Here is a 9,473-nt window from a genome sequence, read left to right on the forward strand (position 1 = left end):
TTTTGATTGTAAAGGGCCGTGTCCCTACTTATGTTTTTGTTTGTGTCTAAGATGGCCATGTGAGACTTAGACTTCCGCTGTGTGTTTTTAAAGTTGTTTTAAGAAGTTTAAATGTGTGGATGTAAATAAGTTTTTTTTATTATTCCGCACTATTTTCATTATTGAATGCAATGAATGACTATGTGGCTTGTATAAGACCCCTTCGGGGTCGAGTACGCCTTGTTACGACTTGGGGGTGCTCCCGGGTCGTGACATACTTCGAAGCCGAAATCACAATTAAGCGTTTCCTCAAGAGATTTTTCTTTCTAAAGAGCCTCAGATGCTACCACGCAATAAAAAATAGAATATACATGTCAATATGATACTAACAATATCCATATTGATGTTATGAAAATTACACGGAAAATTGGGTTAAAATTGACTCTCGAAGCTCAACAACGAAATAGAAAACTAACTCTGTCATTATGTTTCCTTAGACGTGAGAATCACATGCCCCATATGGTCCAAAACAAAACTTTAAGGAATAAGAAATCAAGGAATTTTATCTTAAAATAGAATTCAATTATTAAAAAAAAACCTAGAATGTGTAATACAAGGTGAGGGGGAATAAATCTACCTTAAAATCAAGAGAAATGGCCAAGCGACAAGAAATTCCCTCAAGACCGAGCTCTAACCCACTTATTCTCACTTATGAAAATGAAGAAGATGAGACAAATATAACACTAGTAATGACCGCAAAAGACGCTAGATCTTAGTTGGTCAACTACTGAAAAAATGGTTCGGAGGCCGCCAAAGCGGTCGCACCACCAGCTTTTGCATCAACCAAACGTTAAGATGAAATTCTTCTCCAAACGGGTCCTAGGGATTCGTTCAGAACCCCATGAACGCAAATGGAATATGCTACCATACTGAAAACAACATTGTAAGCTCCACGAAATTGACGAAATGACTAATGAAGGTCATCTCGATTAAATGTTGATCCAAGTCAACTTGCGCACAAATAATCAGAGTACGTATTTCACAAAATACCTCAAATCATTCTGATCACCTTGGGATCCAAATCAGGGGCCATTCTAGACCAAATTCAACGTTTTGGAACTAACAATGCTAATAAAAAATTTCATCTGAGCCCGTTTATAAAGAATGTTGACCAAGATCAATCTTGTCAATATAAAAGCTTCAAAAATGGAGAAAATTCACCCATAACTCTCCTGACCACCTCGAGAAGTGCGCCATCCATCCCAAAACATCAAAAATACAATACATAAGCTACAAAAAAGGACAAAACAGTAATATCACACAAAGCAAGAAAATGACCGAGAGGGTCATTACAATAATCATACTGATGATTTGTCCAAATTTCATCTTAGATTGTGAACACAAATTTGTATGCTTATAAGAACTGATGAATTAAAATCCTCTGTGCGTAAGCTAAATCTCTATACACTACATCATCTACTATATAAGTTGATAGACACAAATGAATATATGATCTTTTAACTCTTTTATTAAAATTGAATAAATAATCATTCTATAATAAATATTATATATAAACACTTGAGTATATATCACAACAATTACCACTATTTAATTCACCTTTCAAGACTATATTTATGAATGACAAAATCTAAAGGAAGTAGTGCAGAAAATAACAAAAAGAAAAACGATACAGCCACCAAAAAATAATCATATCAAAATATAATTAGCATTATCTCCATTTTTTAGAATGATATTTTGTAGAATGATTTTGAGTTTTTTATTATTTGATATAGTTAGATTAAATTTTTTTTATTAAGCTTCAGGTGATGTTTTACACTCCTAAAAGGTTACCTGGAGGCTGGATTATTATCACGAAATTGATAATAATATAATTTTATTATCTCCTAAAAGTCTGTTTGGAAATCCACATTAATAATTAGATTTGGTGTAATAGAGTGTAATTACATTGTTTGACATGTTTGATTTGCCATGTAATTACTATGTTAGTAGGTAATTGATTGTAATTGACAGGGGTAATTACACTCTCAAACTCTCAAAGAAGGCTCTGAATTGCTGGTAATTGCATGGTGTAATTACAAGTTGATTACCTTTTTTTTTCTTCTTTGTATTTTTATTTTTATTATTTCTAAAAATATATTTTTATTTATATTATTTATATTTCATTTCCTTCTCACTCTCAACATTTACTTCCTGTGATTTCATGCGATTTTTCGTATTATCTATTTTGTTTATTTATTCTACATTTTTTTCATTAGCATAATTTTATTAGTATTCTAATTTTTAAATGGAAGGAAAATTCATTATTAAATAAGGTTATAAGTTTATGTTTTTCTTTTCTTTTAAATTACATATATGTATGTTATGTTGAAATTTGACATAAGAGTATTATATTAAATTTCCTTTATAATTTAGAACTGATGTTATATTTTCAAAAAAATTTTATTTTAGTAGTATTAACTTGATATTTCACATTACAAGTCATTTATTTTTAGTTAGATTTGATAAATTATCTTTTGGTCAAATATTTTCATAATTTATGACATTATATTTATAATATTAATCTTTTTTAAAACATGTATTATATGATGTTCATAGAAATCTTGTACTTTTAGTTTTTATTAGTAATTTAATTAATAAATACTAATTTGAAAAACATAAATAATTGTTTTTTAATAACATATGTTTGTTGATTAATATATTTTCAAAAGATAATATACATCTTAAATATTTAATTCAATATCATTTATAAAGTTTCTTATTTGTCTAGTATAGATTTTTAATTTTAGATAATGAACTTTTATTCTTAGAATTGACTATAACCTTATGATTGGAATTGTCCAACCGAACAGTACATTTGTAATTACATTGTGAAAAAGAAACATGCCAACGTAATTACTAGACTGATAACTACTACTATAATAATTACACCAATTTTAATTACATGGTGACTTTCCAAACAAACCCTAAATATTTTACACTTTTGCAATTTTACAGTGAATATTATATTGATAGTAAATGACAGAGGTAATATATTTGAGCTGCACTTATTTTTGAATTAATTAACATTTTTTTTTCAAATTCACAGATGAAATGACTCATAAATTTGAATCAATTAAAAAGAATGTATAAATGTAACTTTATATTAGTAATATTGTTATGTATCTCTATTAACAATATTTATTACTTTTGTATGTTATAAATGAAATTGAGACTTATGTAGTAGTCATTATATGAAGGCATATATTAATGGAATTTCTAAACTGCTTTCATTCTAGAAGAAAGCACAAATTTTAAGATGGGAAACATTTGCACAAATATGTAATGTAGAGTATAATTTGATGACCGACAGCAAGGGCTACGATCGAATTTCTTTCTTCTTTATTTTTTTGTATTGTCTACAAATGGGAAAAAGACAATACAAGAAGGTGTCCTTTGGCTCAATAAAAAGTAAGATTCTTCAGCAATATATTATATAAAAATAGGCTTGTCTTTTGTAGAAAGGGTATATTTTAAGTTCAATGAAGCTACATTTCTATATATATATATATATATTGGACTGATCATTTCTTTCTTCTTTATTTATTTGGTATATGCATGATTGGATCTGGGCTAAAACGTTGGAGAAATGTATATACATAGTTTTCACTTAGATTTGTTGGACCATGCGATATGAAATCATGATTTTAAATTATGATATGAAATCATGATTTCAAATCATAAGATGAAGTTAATGTTTTGTTTAGACATGCGATTTAAGTTTTTTATATTGTATATTTTCTCATAAACACAGAAATCTTATAAGCTGTAAAATTATTAAAATTGTCTCAATTCTGTATACAATCTTACAAAATAAATAAATAAATAAAATTAAAATCGCATAGTGCACTATTACAAAATTATTCTAAAAATTAAATAACATCTATTGATCAAACCTTAAATCATTAAATAAAATTAAATTGAACATAAGTTGTAGTGTTCAAGTTGTTAGTATGTAAGATAAGTGTCTTTTCAATTAATGTGTAGTGGTTAGTCTTGTCCACTCAATATAAAAAAAATTTCATTAAACATTAGTTTGAATGAAATAGTAATAAATTTGATAAAAGATAATGAATTTGGTGAATATATCGCGATATAAAATCATGAGATGAAATTTATGTTTGGACATGCGATTTCATACTGATTTCATTACTAACGATTTAATTTATTTCATATGTAAATAAAATTTATAATTCATATCATTACTTTTTAAACCATTTATATTACATATAATGATTATTCTCACTAACAAATTTATTATTGCTTCAAATAAATTTCAACTCTACTATTTATATTCATCAATTAATTATTTTTTTATCAAATATATTTATCAATCAAATTGACCAACAAATTGTTCAAACTAACAATGTTGATTCGTTTCTTAATCATATGAACAAGAAATGCAAGTTCAACATGAGAAGATTGTCCGTACTATGTTGATCGTTGGAGGATTATATTAAAGAGTAGTACACAAAAAACTTATGTTTAATTTATTTTTATTGAATTAAAACTTGATCAATAAATATTGTATTTCTTAAGAATATCTTTGTGATAGTTGTTATGCAATTTTATAAACTTGTGCTTATTTGATAAGATTGTATAAAGAATTGAGACAATTATAATAGTTTTACAACTTATGGAATTTTTATAATTATGAGAAAATATACAACATAAAAAATTAAATTGCATGTCCAAAACAAAACTTTAACTTCATCTCATGATTTAAAATTATGATTCCATATCACATGACCAAATGGGCCTCTAGTATATATAACTAATTAATATTTTCAACGAGTTCAACACATGGTATAGGGTATAGACATGATGCATGTTCAAATGTGCCAAAATATATAATTCAGGTGCACATGCAAAATCAAATGTTATCATTCATTATTTTGTATTGTTATCTATTACTCCACCATTAAACTATCAACAACTTAGCAAAGTAGATGAATAGAAAAATGGAAGTACTCCTAATTCATACATTGAAATAACATAATCTTTTGGAATAGAACATAAAAATACTATACTCTCCATTAGTAAGAGATTTTAATTATCATTTTAAAATTTGGTTCTTGTTTTGTACAAATAAGTGAGTTTATAACTATAATCTTTTCTCTCTCATTGGTATATTTATCTCCCTCTTCAATCATAAGTTTCTTCCTACATATACATTCATTTTGTTTTCATGATTCTACTTTCTTGTTTCAATTTAAGAGGTCTTTTAATATAGTTTTTCACATATTCTTATAACTTTGTTTTTTTATGTTGTATTATTATTACAGGTGGTTTCCAATAAAAAATTTGAACATTTCACTTTGAAGTTCAAATTTGAATTTTGATAATTCAATTTAATTTGATAGGTATTCCAAAAACAACATATATAGGAGAAGTTCTATTTTACCTTTACTCATAATCTACCCTACATGTTGCATTTTCTTCCATTGTGTGACATGTTTCACATCAACAATATTTTGAAATAATGTTAAAACAAAGAAAATCATACCCACTCATAGAATTACACTAAATTTATTGTTATTGTTAAGTAAATGAAGAAAGGGTAAGAAGAAACAAAAATATTAATCGACAACAATACAAATAATCATAAAAAAAAAGACTACATGCAACCTGCACAAAACAAGACATAGCAACTAAATTGAAAAAAATTATTATGTGTGAGGCATGCACGTCAAATCATACTTATGTGAAACATTATTTGATTGATAAATGGAACCAAAGGAGACCCATTTGCCAAGCTGACAAACCCACAAAGGGACATCTTAATCCGTCATTGTTTTTTTTGGTTTTACTCTTTTTCAAAATATTTTGTTTTTCTATTTTATTGAATATTTTTTCTCTCTAATTAATATTTTCTTTCAACCAAATCTTTCGGAAATTTATTTAGCTGATATAATTAGGTTATGTCTTTTTTTATGTAGTAAATTTCGATTTATGTTTTTGTGGTCAATCTATAAGTTTTCAGTTTAATATTTTGATATTATTTTTTCTATTCTAGGTTAGTTATCGACATTATCATAAATAGTTGTTTGAACTTAATTGTCAATTTATAAAACTAAGATATAATTAATTAATTTAATTATTTTCATTTCGTCCGTAAAAATTAATTTATTTTGAATTTGTAAATAAAAATTGTAAAGTTGCAAAAAAAGGTCTCATAAGAAGTAAATTAATAAAATTATAATTTCATTTATGATTTCTTAAGAAACGTGTAAAAAGAATAATAGAAAAAAAATCATAAGAAACGTGTAAAAAGAACAATAGAAAAACAAAATAAGTGTCCTAAGAGCCTGTTTGACATTGCTACTAAAAACAACTTATTTTAGAAGCGCTTTTTAAAAATGTGCTTTTGAAAAATAATAATTTGTATTTGGCTAATTAATTTGAAGTGCCCTTTATAATCAGAGGGAGTGACTACAAACTCCTCTCAACTCTCGAGAACTTGTGTCAATCTTTTGCAGCTCCATCTACGTGAAATTGGTGGGTTTCTTCCCCCTTCTTTTTCTTATTTTTCATGTTGTTTTTCGTTGTTACTTCCATATTTTTTGTGTTCGTATCTTTTTCGATTTTTTGTATTTTGGTGAGTTCTTTCTATCTTCTTCTTCCTTTGTTCCGCTGATGAAACATAGTAATACGAAATGCTTATATGCAATAAATTGTTCGATTATAGGGAATATGAAGAACAAATCTTGAATATAAAAAAAAATAGATTTTGCATGTGGATCTTCGGGAATGTTTAACTAAGTACTCAGGTTCTCCTTCTTGGTTCTCAATTTGAGTTGCATGCCAATATTGTAAGCAAATATTTTTATTTCAAAAGATTATTTTATTATATGTATTTACAAAGCCAAATAATTAAATTGTTTTGAAATTGTTATTTGAAGAATGGCAATTATACTTTTATTAAGGCAAGATTTTATTTCATCTCTTTCACCTTTACTTCCACATGTCACTTTGCATGTAAGTGTTTGGACAAGTGGCATGCCCACTTGTCATGATACAATTTCTTTCTAACACTGTAAATGCTCTCATTTCTTCTTTTAGGAAAAGATAGAAATGAACAACACTCTGCATGATATCACGTTTTCACCATTTCTCTTTTTATGTTTATTTTAATTAATTATTTTGGCTTTGTTATTTATTTTCCTCTAATAACTTAATAACTTGTTGATATTAATTAATTTGCTAATTCCTGTATCCTCTATTTAAGATAGGAAAGTGCTTGTTTAATCCTGGGGAAATATTTCACACCGTTGAAATAGTTTCTTAGGACAGTGCCCATCACGACTCAAGTATTAATTTTATGCACTCTTTTTATATATCATCGTAGTAATTTTCATCTTATTTTCAGGACTAATTTTTGTTAATAATAAGTTATAATATTATTGTGAAATTTCAATTATTTCCCTAACATTACCTTTGCTCTCTACTGTACCGTGGGTATTTGATAGTATGTCTAAATCAACTTTGCCCCTTCTTTAATTGTACATTTATAGAAATTTTTACTCAAACTTCACGTTTATTGCAATTCATTGTTGGTCTAGAAAATTTTGATATTCTCTATTTAAAAGTTTATCCTTTAATTTTTCCTATTTGTTGGTGAAATCTTCCTCAACTTATGGTCACTATTTTTTGGTAATCACCTATTTTGTTGGTATACTTTTTGCAATTCTTCCTGCTTTGTATTGATATGTGGGTTACAATTTTATTGCATGGTTGATTAATATTTTATCTTCACTCTTGGTGTGTTGTGTTTGCTGCGCTCTCCTTCTCCTCCTTTTGAGGTGCGGTCCTTTTCAGTTCCAAGCAATACGTTATGTGTTTTCCCACAAAAAATGTTTAATCTACTTTGCAAAGTCAATTCACTCCAGCTTTGGCTATGATCAGATGAATCTTTTCCCTTCCTACAACAAATATCCAAATATATTTGTTTTGTATGTATATATTGCCATTATTGGGACCTTGGACATTGACAAACGAATTTGATGCATGCTCAAAATATGTATACAACACTTTATTTTTTATTGTGTTAGAAAAAAAAACAGTGTAAGAGCTTAAAGATTAACTAAAGGATATGTGTCTTAGTTTAAGATACCACAAATTGAAGAGAACTTTAATTTGTGTGGCTCTCTAACTCTACCTGTTCTTATTTTCAAAATATCTTGGGTGAACACATGACACTACGATTCAATATCGAATAACAAGTGCCACTCCTAATTGAACTTGCAAACTCCAAATCGTTGACATGAGTCGAGAGCGAGAAAGTTTGGCAAAAGAAAATTAGATTTCAAGATCTGATTTTGGATTTGGGAAGAGGATGAGGTACTTTCACCTATAGTAGTTCCATCGAATTTCTTAGCATAATTGTCACATCTCAAAAGCTATTAAACTATAACAAATTATGATAGTTTTGCATGGTGATAATATTGGACATTGTGCAGATAAGCTTCACAATTCACATACAAGTTTATCGCTGCACACCAGATTCAACTCAACAATACGCATTATTTCCAAAAATAAAAACGATTTCTTTCCAATTCCAAGTCTTTCTAGTTCTTTCAAAAAGCGAGGTGTTACAAGACGGATCTCATTTTTACCTGTTTTTTCAACTTCCAGATAATGATAATAATAATAATAATAATAATAATAATAATAATGGTGATGGTGATAATGTGAGTATCGTCAATCCCGAGACTATGATTTCTCAAGAAGATTCTGTTACTAATGCTGCAAAATAGACCATACGGATTCAAGATTTTAAGCTAATGGGTAATAGTGTCTTTTTTCCATTAATAAGTGCACATTATGTTAGTTGCACATTTAGAATTTTAAGTTTTTTAGCATTTAACTAGTTGTCTTTCTAAATTTATAGATTCATCTACTATTTTAAGTGCAGATTCATCTACTATTTGTTGCGGAAAAAAAATGGGTCACAGGAAGTTTAAGAACAACACATACCTAAGTGTAAGCGATAGAAAATCCATCCTTTATAAAAGAGTAACAAGCTTGTTCAAGAAAGCACAAAAGTTGTCAAATCTATGTGATGTACAAATTGGAATAACTATTTTTAGTTCAGATGAAGTTCTTTTACGGCCATCCGAAACTGAAGCTAGGGAAAAAATCCAGTGGTATTTAAGCCTTCCCTAATTTGAAAGGATGAATCATCTAGTTTTAAATGAATTTCTTCTTATCAAAATTGTGAAGGATCAAGAAGAAAGAATTAAGAAATTGGAACAAAAGTATGGGGACAAAAAAATGGAGTTGTTGTTCAATGAAGTTATAGAAGGTAAAAGTGCCCATGAACTTGATGTTGAAGAACTTAAAGGCTTGATTAAGTTATGTGCTCTTAAGAATGCTAAAGTTGCTGAATGAGAGAAGCAACTTCATGAACATGATCAACCAATAGAAGGTAATGACAA

This window comes from Solanum tuberosum, unplaced genomic scaffold (genome assembly GCF_000226075.1).
Source record: "Solanum tuberosum cultivar DM 1-3 516 R44 unplaced genomic scaffold, SolTub_3.0 scf00124, whole genome shotgun sequence".
NCBI lineage: Eukaryota > Viridiplantae > Streptophyta > Magnoliopsida > Solanales > Solanaceae > Solanum > Solanum tuberosum.